Below are 12,168 nucleotides of genomic sequence, written 5' to 3' on the forward strand. Positions count from 1 at the left end.
ATTAGTGCCCACTGCCTAACATCTTACACTAGGAGGAGGCTACAGATGGGTAAAATTAGTGCCCACTGGTTAACATCTTACACTAGGAGGAGGCTACAGATGGGTAAAATTAGTGCCCACTGCCTAACATCTTACACTAGGAGGAGGCTACAGATGGGTAAAATTAGTGCCCACTGGTTAACATCTTACACTAGGAGGAGGCTACAGATGGGTAAAATTAGTGCCCACTGGTTAACATCTTACACTAGGAGGAGGCTACAGATGGGTAAAATTAGTGCCCACTGCCTAACATCCTACACTAGGAGGAGGCTACAGATGGGTAAAATTAGTGCCCACTGCCTAACATCATACACTAGGAGGAGGCTACAGATGGGTAAAATTAGTGCCCACTGCCTAACAACATACACTAGGAGGAGGCTACAGATGGGAAAAATGAGTGCCCACTGCCTAACATCCTACACTAGGAGGAGGCTACAGATGGGTAAAATTAGTGCCCACTGCCTAACATCCTACACTAGGAGGAGGCTACAGATGGGTAAAATGAGTGCCCACTGCCTAACATCCTACACTAGGAGGAGGCTACAGATGGGAAAAATTAGTGCCCACTGCCTAACATCCTACACTAGGAGGAGGCTACAGATGGGTAAAATGAGTGCCCACTGCCTAACATCCTACACTAGGAGGAGGCTACAGATGGGTATAATGAGTGCCCACTGCCTAACATCCTACACTAGGAGGAGGCTACAGATGGGTATAATTAGTGCCCACTGCCTAACATCCTACACTAGGAGGAGGCTACAGATGGGTAAAATTAGTGCCCACTGCCTAACATCCTACACTAGGAGGAGGCTACAGATGGGTAAAATTAGTGCCCACTGGTTAACATCTTACACTAGGAGGAGGCCACAGATGGGTAAAATTAGTGCCCACTGCCTAACATCCTACACTAGGAGGAGGCTACAGATGGGTAAAATTAGTGCCCACTGCCTAACATCCTACACTAGGAGGAGGCTACAGATGGGTAAACTGAGTGCCCACTGCCTAACATCCTACACTAGGAGGATGCTACAGATGGGTAAAATTAGTGCCCACTGCCTAACATCTTACACTAGGAGGATGCTACAGATGGGTAAAATTAGTGCCCACTGCCTAACATCCTACACTAGGAGGGTGCTACAGATGGGTAAAATTAGTGCCCACTTTTTTTTTTTTTTTTTCTACAGGTCTCTGTAATTGTTTTACCGGGTGGCCTAATTGCATGTCATTTTAATATTTCTTATCATTATTTATTATTATTGAGGGTTCTTGATTTTTACAATGTATTTCTCTATGCTCATTCTTATATCTTCCCCCTAGCTACTATATACGTAACATTGGCGGGTATAGATGTTTCATTTGGTTGAGGTATCTCAAGTACTTCACATTATAGATGTAGATTTATAGCTTCTTTAAAGAACACAAAACACATTTCAGCATACTCGCTCCTTTATTCTCTGATATATTATGCTCTATGGGCATTTGTTTTTACCCCCGTTACTCATCTCCATTATCTACATCCTTCCTTCATAATCCCTTGACTTAGGCGATGGTGGGATCTCTCGCGGTTGAGAATTGTTTTTGGTGTTAGGTTTTTACCGACCCCCAATCAGTGTTGGAAACCGGTCTTGTCCATTCTAGAGGCCGATTTCCTTTCACTGTACTTTTTATTTTCTATCCCTCCATTTTTGGACGGTGATATCCTTTTTTCCCCTTCCATCCTTACCTAGTTTCCTTTCCCTAGTTTCCTTTCCCTTGTTGTTTTTCTTTTTAGGCAAGCGCTCATTACCCCGTCCCTAACCCCTTGAGGTTTCTTTTTAACCTTTAAACCCTTTTTGTGTTTATCGCTGTCGTTATAATGGCGTTTGCTCCTACCCACAATAACACGCGCCACACTATGATAGACCCCGATACTCAAATCAAAATATGTTCCCTAAATGTTCGTGGTCTCAATATTCCCGAAAAATGATCAAAATTATTATACCTACTTCAAAAGGATAAAATACACATAGCGTTCATACAAGAAACGCATTTTCGCTCAGATGTTATCACTAAACTCACTAATCAATATTTCCCAGTTGTATACCACGCTTCCACAACTGTTTCTAAGACTAAAGGTGTTACTATACTAATTTCCAAGACGTGCCCCATAATTATTACAGAAGTCAAAAGAGATGAAGATGGTAGATTCGTATTCCTTAAAGGGTCTTTACACAATAGACCAATTACATTAGCAAATATATACGCAGGTCACATTTTTTAGAAATACCCTCCAAATACTCACAGAATTTTATTCTGGAATTCTTGTCTTGGGAGGAGATTTCAATGTTGCTCTCAACCCTTCACAGGATTCCTCCACCACATCTTCATCTATGCCTTACAGAGCCTTACGAGCTATAAAAACTCTCATTTGAGATTTGACTCTTCATGATGCCTGGAGAACACTTCACCCAAATGAAAGAGATTTCACATTTTATTCGGCACCACATGATAAGTATACGAGAATCGATCATATTTTTATTTCCCAAAGGGACCTTTCAATGCTCTCTAAAGCTACCATAGATCCTATGATTATCTCTGACCACAATCCCGTCACTATAATGCTGACCTTCCCGATGACTTCAACACGTCATAAAATTTGGCACCTTGATAACTCACTCTTGACTGATCCAGTGATTACTCAAAAAATCCACACGAGACTCACACAATACTTCTCCGAGAATGTAACTGCTGATTCCACGCCAGCCAATGTATGGGCAGCACATAAATGTGTCATTCGTGGGGAACTATTGTCCTTGATGTCAATTAGGAATAAACAAAGGAGAGAGCAGATTGCTACTCTATCAACTAAGATACACACTCTGGAGAGAGCTCATAAATTGTCCCTAGCCTCCCAAACCCTTACTGAACTACTTCATGCCCATGAGGATCTATTGGAAATACTGGGTAAAACCATAAGACGCAAATATGCCCTTACGAAGAAGCTGTTTTATCAATTCGGCAATAAATCAGGCAAATACCTAGCTAGAGCCCTACAACTTAGGAAGGCAGCTAATACCGTCCACTTAATTCGGGACCCCACTGGTAAATCTTTTTCTTCTCCAGAGGATATTTCAAATCAATTTGTCCACTATTTCAAAAATTTGTACAACCTACCCCTCACACACAAGAAAGGCCATTCTCCCGACAGACGGAATGTTATTGACGAATTCTTAAAACAATACTGTCCTTCCCCTATTTCCCAGAAAGATGCTGAGCACTTAGATCTCCCTATTAATGCATTAGAAACTTTGAATGCTTTAAAACAACTTAAACCAGGAAAGAGTCCGGGCCCTGATGGCATGACAGTCAGTTATTATAAATCGTTTCAAGATATTCTTAACCCACATTTTATCTCTGCGTTTAATCATTTATCATCTTCCTCACATACTCTCAAAGACCTGCTAGAAGCCCATATCACCCTTATACCTAAGCCAGGCAAAGATGAAACTTTGGTATCCAACTATAGACCGATCTCCCTTCTTAATGTGGACCTGAAATTATACGACAAGATCCTTGCAAATCGCCTGCTCCCTCTTATACCCGATTTAGTAACACTTGATCAAGTTGGTTTTGTCCCCGGTCGAGAGGCCAGGGATAACACTCTAAAAGCTATAAACATTCACCATTGGCTCTCTACCTCTTCCACTAAAGGTTTCTTCTTGTCCCTTGATGCTGAGAAGGCGTTTGATTGGGTGGCCTGGGACTATATGTCTGCAACATTGAGGGCTCTAGGATTTCCTACTCATTTTCTACATTTGATTCTCAATTTATATTCTTTCCCTACAGCCAGGATTAGAGTCAATGGCCACCTGTCAGACGCCTTCCACATCTCAAATGGAACGCGCCAGGGTTGCCCCTTGTCCCCACTTATTTTCATACTCACCTTAGAACCCCTACTACGAAAACTCAGGGACAACCAGGACATATCTGGCATTACTATCCGAGACAGACAATTCAAAATCGCTGCATACGCAGATGACATCCTGCTTTTTCTTTCTAAACCCCTAATCACTATTCCAAACCTACTTCGTGATTTCACCTTGTTCCATAAACTTTCTAATTTACAAATTAATTTTACTAAATCTAAAGCCCTCAATGTCTCTCTTCCACCCACTTTAGTGAATCAATGCAAAGCTAACTTTCCCTTCAGTTGGGAACCCCATTCCCTTACATATTTGGGTATCCAAATCCCCTCTAAGTTGGCTGACCTCTATGAGAAAAATGTTACCCCTATTCTCAATAACATTAAAAATGATCTCCACAAATGGTCCCTGGGTAAATTTTCTTGGTTTGGCCGAATTGCCATTTTGAAAATGAACATTTTACCACGCCTCTTATACGTTATGCAAGCTATCCCGATCAAACTCCCGCCATCTTTTTTTACAACGTATAAGAGACTCTGTAGGAACTTTATTTGGGCTTCCAAACCTCCTAGAATAGGTTGGAATAGAATGATTCTTCCAAAATTGAAGGGAGGACTCAGTCTCCCGGATATTCGTAAATACCATTCAGCATGCCATATCACTAGGGTCATTGACTGGCATCTACACACTCACACCAAAGACTGGATTGCCATTGAAGATCTCTCGTCACAATTTCCCCTTTCCCACTTGCCATGGATTTCTATCAAATCTATTCCTAAAAATTGCCTGTCCCATCCACTAATAGGACCTACGCTCCTTTATTTTAAAAAGTCTTCTGAATCACTCTCCATGTCTCCTTCCCCTGGCCCATTAACACCTTTAGATGGTAACCCTGACTTCCAGTTCGGATTTATGGGCACTAAAACGAACCCACTGGACCCTAAGCGAACGCTTAGAGCACATCATTTTTTCAAAGATAATTCCATTGTTTCTTGTGACATGTTGTCGTCCCTATTTCCTAATAATAACATTCCCTTTTACAAATTCTTACAAATACGACATTTTCTACAAAGCAGAAGGCCTATTTCACAATGGTACAGGGAACTGACCCCATTTGAAAAATTGTGTACTGCCACAACCCCTCAAAGACACCTAATTTCATCTGTTTATGCACTCCTTTTCAGTACCATTTTACAAAGCTCCAACAAAATTAATATAGATTGGGAAGATGAATTCCAAATACAACTTCTAGACTCTGACTGGGATATATTTTTACACATATTCATAAGGGATCTGTTAACATTTCTGCCCAAGAAAATAACTACAAATTATATTCGAGATGGTATCGTACCCCTGAACGTCTCCATGTATTTTATCCAACTGTCTCCCCAATGTGTTGGAGATGCAACAACTCTCTGGGATCATTACTCCATATTTGGTGGAACTGTGACATCATTAAGCCTTTCTGGGAGAAGGTTCATGTGGCAATTGCCCAAATTACAACTTACACATTAGACTTTTCCCCTGCACAGTATCTTTTACATCAGGGGTTTACACATTTGCTTGGAATCTAGGAGCCAGCTAAAAAAGTTAGGAGCCAGAAAACGCACTCCGTCCCGACGAGCTTGCGCGCAGAAGCGAACACATACGTGAGCAGCGCCCGCATATGTAAACGGTGTTCAAACGCAATTTTGAAACGTGACATGTTGGGTATGAATTTACTCGGCGTAACATTATCTTTCATAATATTAAAAAAAATGGGGATAACTTTACTGTTGTCTTATTTTTAAATTAAAAAAAGCGTAATTTTTTCCCAAAAAAGTGCGTTTGTAAGACCGCTGCGCAAATACGGCGTGACAGAAAGTATTGCAACAATCGCCATTTTATTCTCTAGGGTGTTAGGATAAAAAATATATATAATGTTTGGGGGTTCTAATTAGAGGGAAAAAGATGGCAGTGAAAATAGTGAAAAATGACATTAGAATTGCTGTTTAACTTGTAATGCTTAACTTGTAATACCAACGGCCACCACCAGATGGCGCCAGCTCACATCTGGTGGTAATAACTTGAAATACCAACGGCTCACCACCAGATGGCACCAGCTCACAAAAAAAATAAAATAATAATTATTTTTTTTTGCCCACCTTCCAAGCCAAGTCGCGAGGACACTATTTCTAGTCGCCATGGCGACCTGGCGCCCGGGATTTGTCGATCCCTGTTTTACATCATACTTTGTTGCCTCAATCCATTTATAGAAAATCCTTGATACTCCATCTCATAAATGCTGCAAAACAATGCATTCCTCTTTTTTGGAAGAAAACTAACCCTCCTACACTGACTGACTGGATTAACCGTGTACAGCAGATTTCTGAGATGGAAGACTTGATTCACCAAGCCAATGATAATCCGATGAAATATAGATCCACCTGGTCCTGTTGGATTCACTTTAGGGATTCGTCACGGTTTATAGACTTATTAGGCACGTAATTGTTCATTGTATTTGCAATTGTTACGACTACATAGATCACCTACAGGGATTAGAACCCCACATATTCCATTTACCGCTCAATTTGAGCGCTTGCCTACGCATTTTTACGTTTTCCCTTTGAAATCTTTACATACCTTTATTTTGATTCTCTGAACACTTTTGCTATGTGCTATGTTATACCCATGTTTTTGTTTTCATTTTTTGTTTTATCGCTTCATTCACATCAGGAAGCTCGGATTGAATTATCCTGTATTTTCGGATTTGTCTGTGCTTTATATCTTCAAGACACTAACATAGTAATGTATGATTTTTCTGTTTGTGCTTTGTAATCTCATTCTATTTGATATTCTGATGCTTGAATATATGATGACAATGATAATATATTGTCTTCCTCCATATTTCTGTTATTTTATGTTCTATATTTATTGTAAAACCCTGTGTATGTATACGTAAATTAATTGTATTCCTATTTTAACTTTAATAAAATGTTTGAAACACTAAAAAAAAAAAAAAAAAAAATGAGTGCCCATTGCCTAACATCTTACACTAGGAGGAGGCTACAGATGGGTAAAATTAGTGCCCACTGCCTAACATCCTACACTAGGAAGAGGCTACAGATGGGTAAAATTAGTGCCCACTGCCTAACATCCTACACTAGGAGGAGGCTACAGATGGGTAAAATTAGTGCCCACTGCCTAACATCCTACACTAGGAGGAGGCTACAGATGGGTAAAATTAGTGCCCACTGCCTAACATCCTACACTAGGAAGAGGCTACAGATGGGTAAAATTAGTGCCCACTGCCTAACATCCTACACTAGGAGGAGGCTACAGATGGGTAAAATTAGTGCCCACTGATTAACATCCTACACTAGGAGGAGGCTACAGATGGGTAAAATGAGTGCCCACTGCCTAACATCCTACACTAGGAGGGTGCTACAGATGGGTAAAATTAGTGCCCACTGCCTAACATCCTACACTAGGAGGAGGCTACAGATGGGTAAAATTAGTGCCCACTGCCTAACATCCTACACTAGGAGGAGGCTACAGATGGGTAAAATTAGTGCCCACTGCATAACATCCTACACTAGGAGGAGGCTACAGATGGGTAACATTAGTGCCCACTGCCTAACATCCAACACTAGAAGGAGGCTACAGATGGGTAAAATTAGTGCCCACTGCATAACATCCTACACTAGGAGGAGGCTACAGATGGGTAAAATTAGTGCCCACTGCCTAACATCCTACACTAGGAGGAGGCTACAGATGGGTAAAATTAGTGCCCACTGCATAACATCCTACACTAGGAGGAGGCTACAGATGGGTAACATTAGTGCCCACTGCCTAACATCCAACACTAGAAGGAGGCTACAGATGGGTAAAATTAGGTGCCTTCCATGTAATGGTGAGGCTCTGGCAGCAGTACAATAAGATGAAAATCTCCATGCCCATTTCCACCAGAGTGGGCGCACTATGTGAGAATATTGGGTGGGTTTTAGCATAAGATAGACTTGGTCGAATTTGACAGTTGCATGGCTGTCAGACTGTTCTGTATAAAAGAAATGTTCTGGAATATAAATATGAATTACAGGAAGAATGATATGTGCCAATTTACTAAGTGTTTGTCATTTAATGTCATGATCATTTTCTCATCAAAATGTTCATTTCTAACACATACTCATTACGTAGGTGTGGAGCTGTTATTATTTTCACACATGGTAGTCATTTAACTATTGAACGCCTTTGTTTCTAATGACTCTGTATTCTCTCGTTATATTATTTCCACATTCATTGCCTCCATTCTCCAAAAGTAAACGCCTCAAAGAACTTCACAGCTAATGCCAGTGAAAAGCTGCCTGTTCTGTTTCAAATGCCGCTCTAGGTATTGACCTCTGCCATTGATCCAGTCTGTCTGGACAGTATGGTCACCTGCTGACTTGGCCTCATCCACAGGCAGCTTAACTCTTCAATAGTGTTGAGCAGAATATGCCATATTCGATTTCGCGATATATCTCGAATATATATTCGAATATTCGAGATATATTCGCTAAATTCGAATATTCGTGATATTTTATCGAAAGTAAATGATTGCGATTTTTCGCTATTGCGAATGCGAAAATAATTGCGATTTTTTGATAACTGCGGTAGGAGCACTCTGATTGGCTCAGAATATTCGTGATATTTTATCGAAATATCGCAACATGCGAATGCGATATTTATTGCGCAATTTCGAGAAATGCTGGAGGAGCGCTCTGATTGGCTCAGAATATTCGTGATATTTTATCGAAATATCGCAACATGCGAATGCGATATTTATTGCGCAATTTCGAGAAATGCTGTAGGAGCACTCTGATTGGCTCAGAATATTCGTGATATTTTACAATACAAAATAATTGCGAATATTCGGCAAATGCGGAAGGAGCACTCTGATTGGCTCAGAATATTCTTGATATTTTACAATACAAAATAATTGCGAATATTCGGCAAATGCAGAAGGAGCACTCTGATTGGCTCAGAATATTCTTGATATTTTACAATACAAAATAATTGCGAATATTCGGCAAATGCAGAAGGAGCACTCTGATTGGCTCAGAATATTCTTGATATTTTACAATACAAAATAATTGCGAATATTCGGCAAATGCGGAAGGAGCACTCTGATTGGCTCAGAATATTCTTGATATTTTACAATACAAAATAAAAAGTGTTTTGCATTGGTGGTGATTCTTTACTCTATCCATCTGTCACAGCCGTTTGTCAATCAAACACCTTAAAGATTGAACACGTTCATGCAGCATGCTTTGGACTTTTTTTCACTTCACATATCAAAGACATTTTTATGAAAGATTATTTTTCTATTATTGGGACTATATTTCTTTATATATTTGTTTCACTGTGTATTTCACAAGTTATTTGCGCTTGCTTATTTTATAATTTGCCCACATGTCTTGTCACTAGACATATTTTTTATTCTTGTAGAGCGACTCCATTTTCTGTCTTGTATTAATTTATGTTGTATAACATTTTTGAGTTGCTGCTGTATTCTCCCCTTTTTTAAGGTATGCGCAATTTTTTCCTTCTTACAAAAAATAATAATATCAAACATACAAATATTCATAACATACACATACACAAAGCCCCCCCCTTTTGCATCAGAGACAATCAGAGTTCTCCTACCACAGTTATCGAAAATTCGCAATCATTTTCGCATTCGCAATATCGAAAAATCGCAATTTTTTTTTTTTCAATTTGGCAACATAAAAGGATCGCCTCAGCTTAGCTACTCGGCCCAGGGTCTCTAATCATACCAGCAATGCTTTTAGACGTCGATAGGATGTGATCTGTTTTAAAAATCAAATTGAAAAAATGCGAATATTCAGAATTGCGAATATTCACCGCGAAATTCGAAATATAGCGCGATTTCTCGAATATGCTATATTCGAGTCGAATATTCGCAATGCGAATATTCGTGAGCAACACTACTCTTCAAGAGGATGCAGAAATTGAACACAATTTTACTTCAGATACAGAGATTGTTTTTTCAATCTTTTAAAATGTAAGACGGAGATTAACACTTAGGTAGGGATACGATAAATTTCTTTCACCTGTCATTGTGCTCTTTCTGGGTTTCTAATGTGTCTCTGCGCCTTTAGGGAGGGAGGGCTGCCTCCAAGAATGCCTCCCCTTATTTACACTATATTTCCAAAAGTATTGGGACGTTTGCAGGCCCGGATTTCCCACAAGGCCACTGAGGCCAGGCCTTGAGGTGGCAGGGTTCCAAGGGGCGGCAGTGGCATGGAGTCCCCCGACGCCCGGAACAAACAGTTAAGGGCGGTAAGTTATGGGGGAATCCGCTCGCTCGTTAACAAGTGATTGCGGCGATGTGCTCCCGTCCGTCCCCCCCCCACCCCACATACCTCTCTCTGCTGGCTCTGTCTTCGGGACTCCGTCCTCCCCCCGGCCACCGAGTCTCCTGTCCCTGCTGCCGATGTACACAGTGAGAGGGGGGTGCTCTTCCCATCTCAGCTGTGACAGGAGTTCTAGCACAGTGCTAGGACTCCTGTTTTGGAGGTGACAGGGTCAATAAAGAGAACATGTCACCTCCAATTGCTATCACACAGGAAATTGTTTTCTCCTGTGTGAAAGCAAAAAAGTTAAGTTAAGGACCTGTCATACTTTTTTTCTTTTTTCTTTTTAAAGGATAGTGTAAAAAATACAAATAAAAAGTTAAAATAAAAAAATTAATAAAAATGTTTTAAACGCGCCCTGTCACACCGACCTCGCGTGCAGAAGCAAACGCATATGTGAGTAGCGCCCGCATATGAAAACCATGTTCAAACCACACATGTGAGGTAGCGCCGCAATCGGTAGAGCGAGAGCAATAATTCTAGCCCTAGACCTCCTCTGTAACTCAAAACATGCAACCTGTAGAATGTTTTAAAAATCGCCTATGGAGATTGTTAAGTGTAAAAGTTTGTTGCCATTCCACGAGCGGGCGCAATTTTGAAGCGTGACATGTTGGGTATCAATTGACTCGGCGTCACATTATCTTTCACAATATATAAAAAAAATGATCTGACCTTACTGTTGTCTTATTTTTTTAATCAAAAAAGTGTATTTAAAAAAAAAAAAGTGCGCTTGTAAGACCGCTGCACAAATACGGTGTGACAAAAAATATTGCAACGACCGCCATTTTATTGTCTAGGGTGTTAGAAAAAAAATGTAGAATGTTTGGGGGTTCTAAGTCATTTTCTAGCAAAAAAAAATGCTTTTAACAACAAATCTCAGAAAGAGGCTCGGTCCTTAAAGGGTCGCTAAAGGAATTTTTTTTTTTAGCTAAATAGCTTCCTTTACCTTACTGCAGTCCTGGTTTCATGTCCTCATTGTTCGTTTTTGCTTTGAAGTTGCTGTAATTCTGCTGTGATCTCCACACTTCCTGGTTGTCTGTTTCCTTATAACCACAGTACTGGGAGATTTTCACGGTGGTCTAAGCTGTCATTACTGTGTGTCTAAAACTCCTCAGAACCAATCAGATTCATTTTAAAAACAAAACACTGCCCTGGATTTGTTTGTTTTTGTTCTGTGAGTCTTCCCGACTCACCTCTCACCCGGAACTTCATGTATGTACCTTTAAAACCGAAAGTGAAACTAGAGGCACATTATATGATAGATTAAATTCAATTTTCAATCATTTTTAAAAGGAATCAGTTAACTTTTATGTCTCTATACCCAATAAACAGTCATTTCAGCAAAAAAAAAATTTTTCCTTTAGTGACCCTTTAACTGCTTGCCGACCAGCCGCCGCAGTTTTACGGCGGCAGATCGGCTCTGCTGGGCGAGATCACGTAGATCTACGTCATCTCTTCCAGCAGCCAATAGTGGCACACGCGCCCCCCCGCTTGCTCCTGACTCCTGCGCACGTGCCCGGCAGTCGCGATCACCGCCAGGCACCCGCGATAGCTCGTTACAGAGCGGGGACCGGGAGCTGTGTGTGTAAACACACAGCTTCCGGTCCTGTCAGGGGAGAAATGCCTGACCGTCTGTTCATACAATGTATGAACAGCGATCAGTCATTTCCCCTAGTGAGTCCACCCCCCCTACAGTTAGAACACACCCAGGGAACATACTTAACCCCTTTCGCCGCCCCCTAGTGTTACCCCTTCCCTGCCAGTGGCATTTTTATAGTAATCAATGCATGTTTATAGCACTGATCGCTATAAAAATGCCAATGGTCCCAAAA

Source organism: Rana temporaria, chromosome 5 (genome assembly GCF_905171775.1).
Source record: "Rana temporaria chromosome 5, aRanTem1.1, whole genome shotgun sequence".
In the NCBI taxonomy this organism is placed as follows: Eukaryota; Metazoa; Chordata; class Amphibia; order Anura; family Ranidae; genus Rana; species Rana temporaria.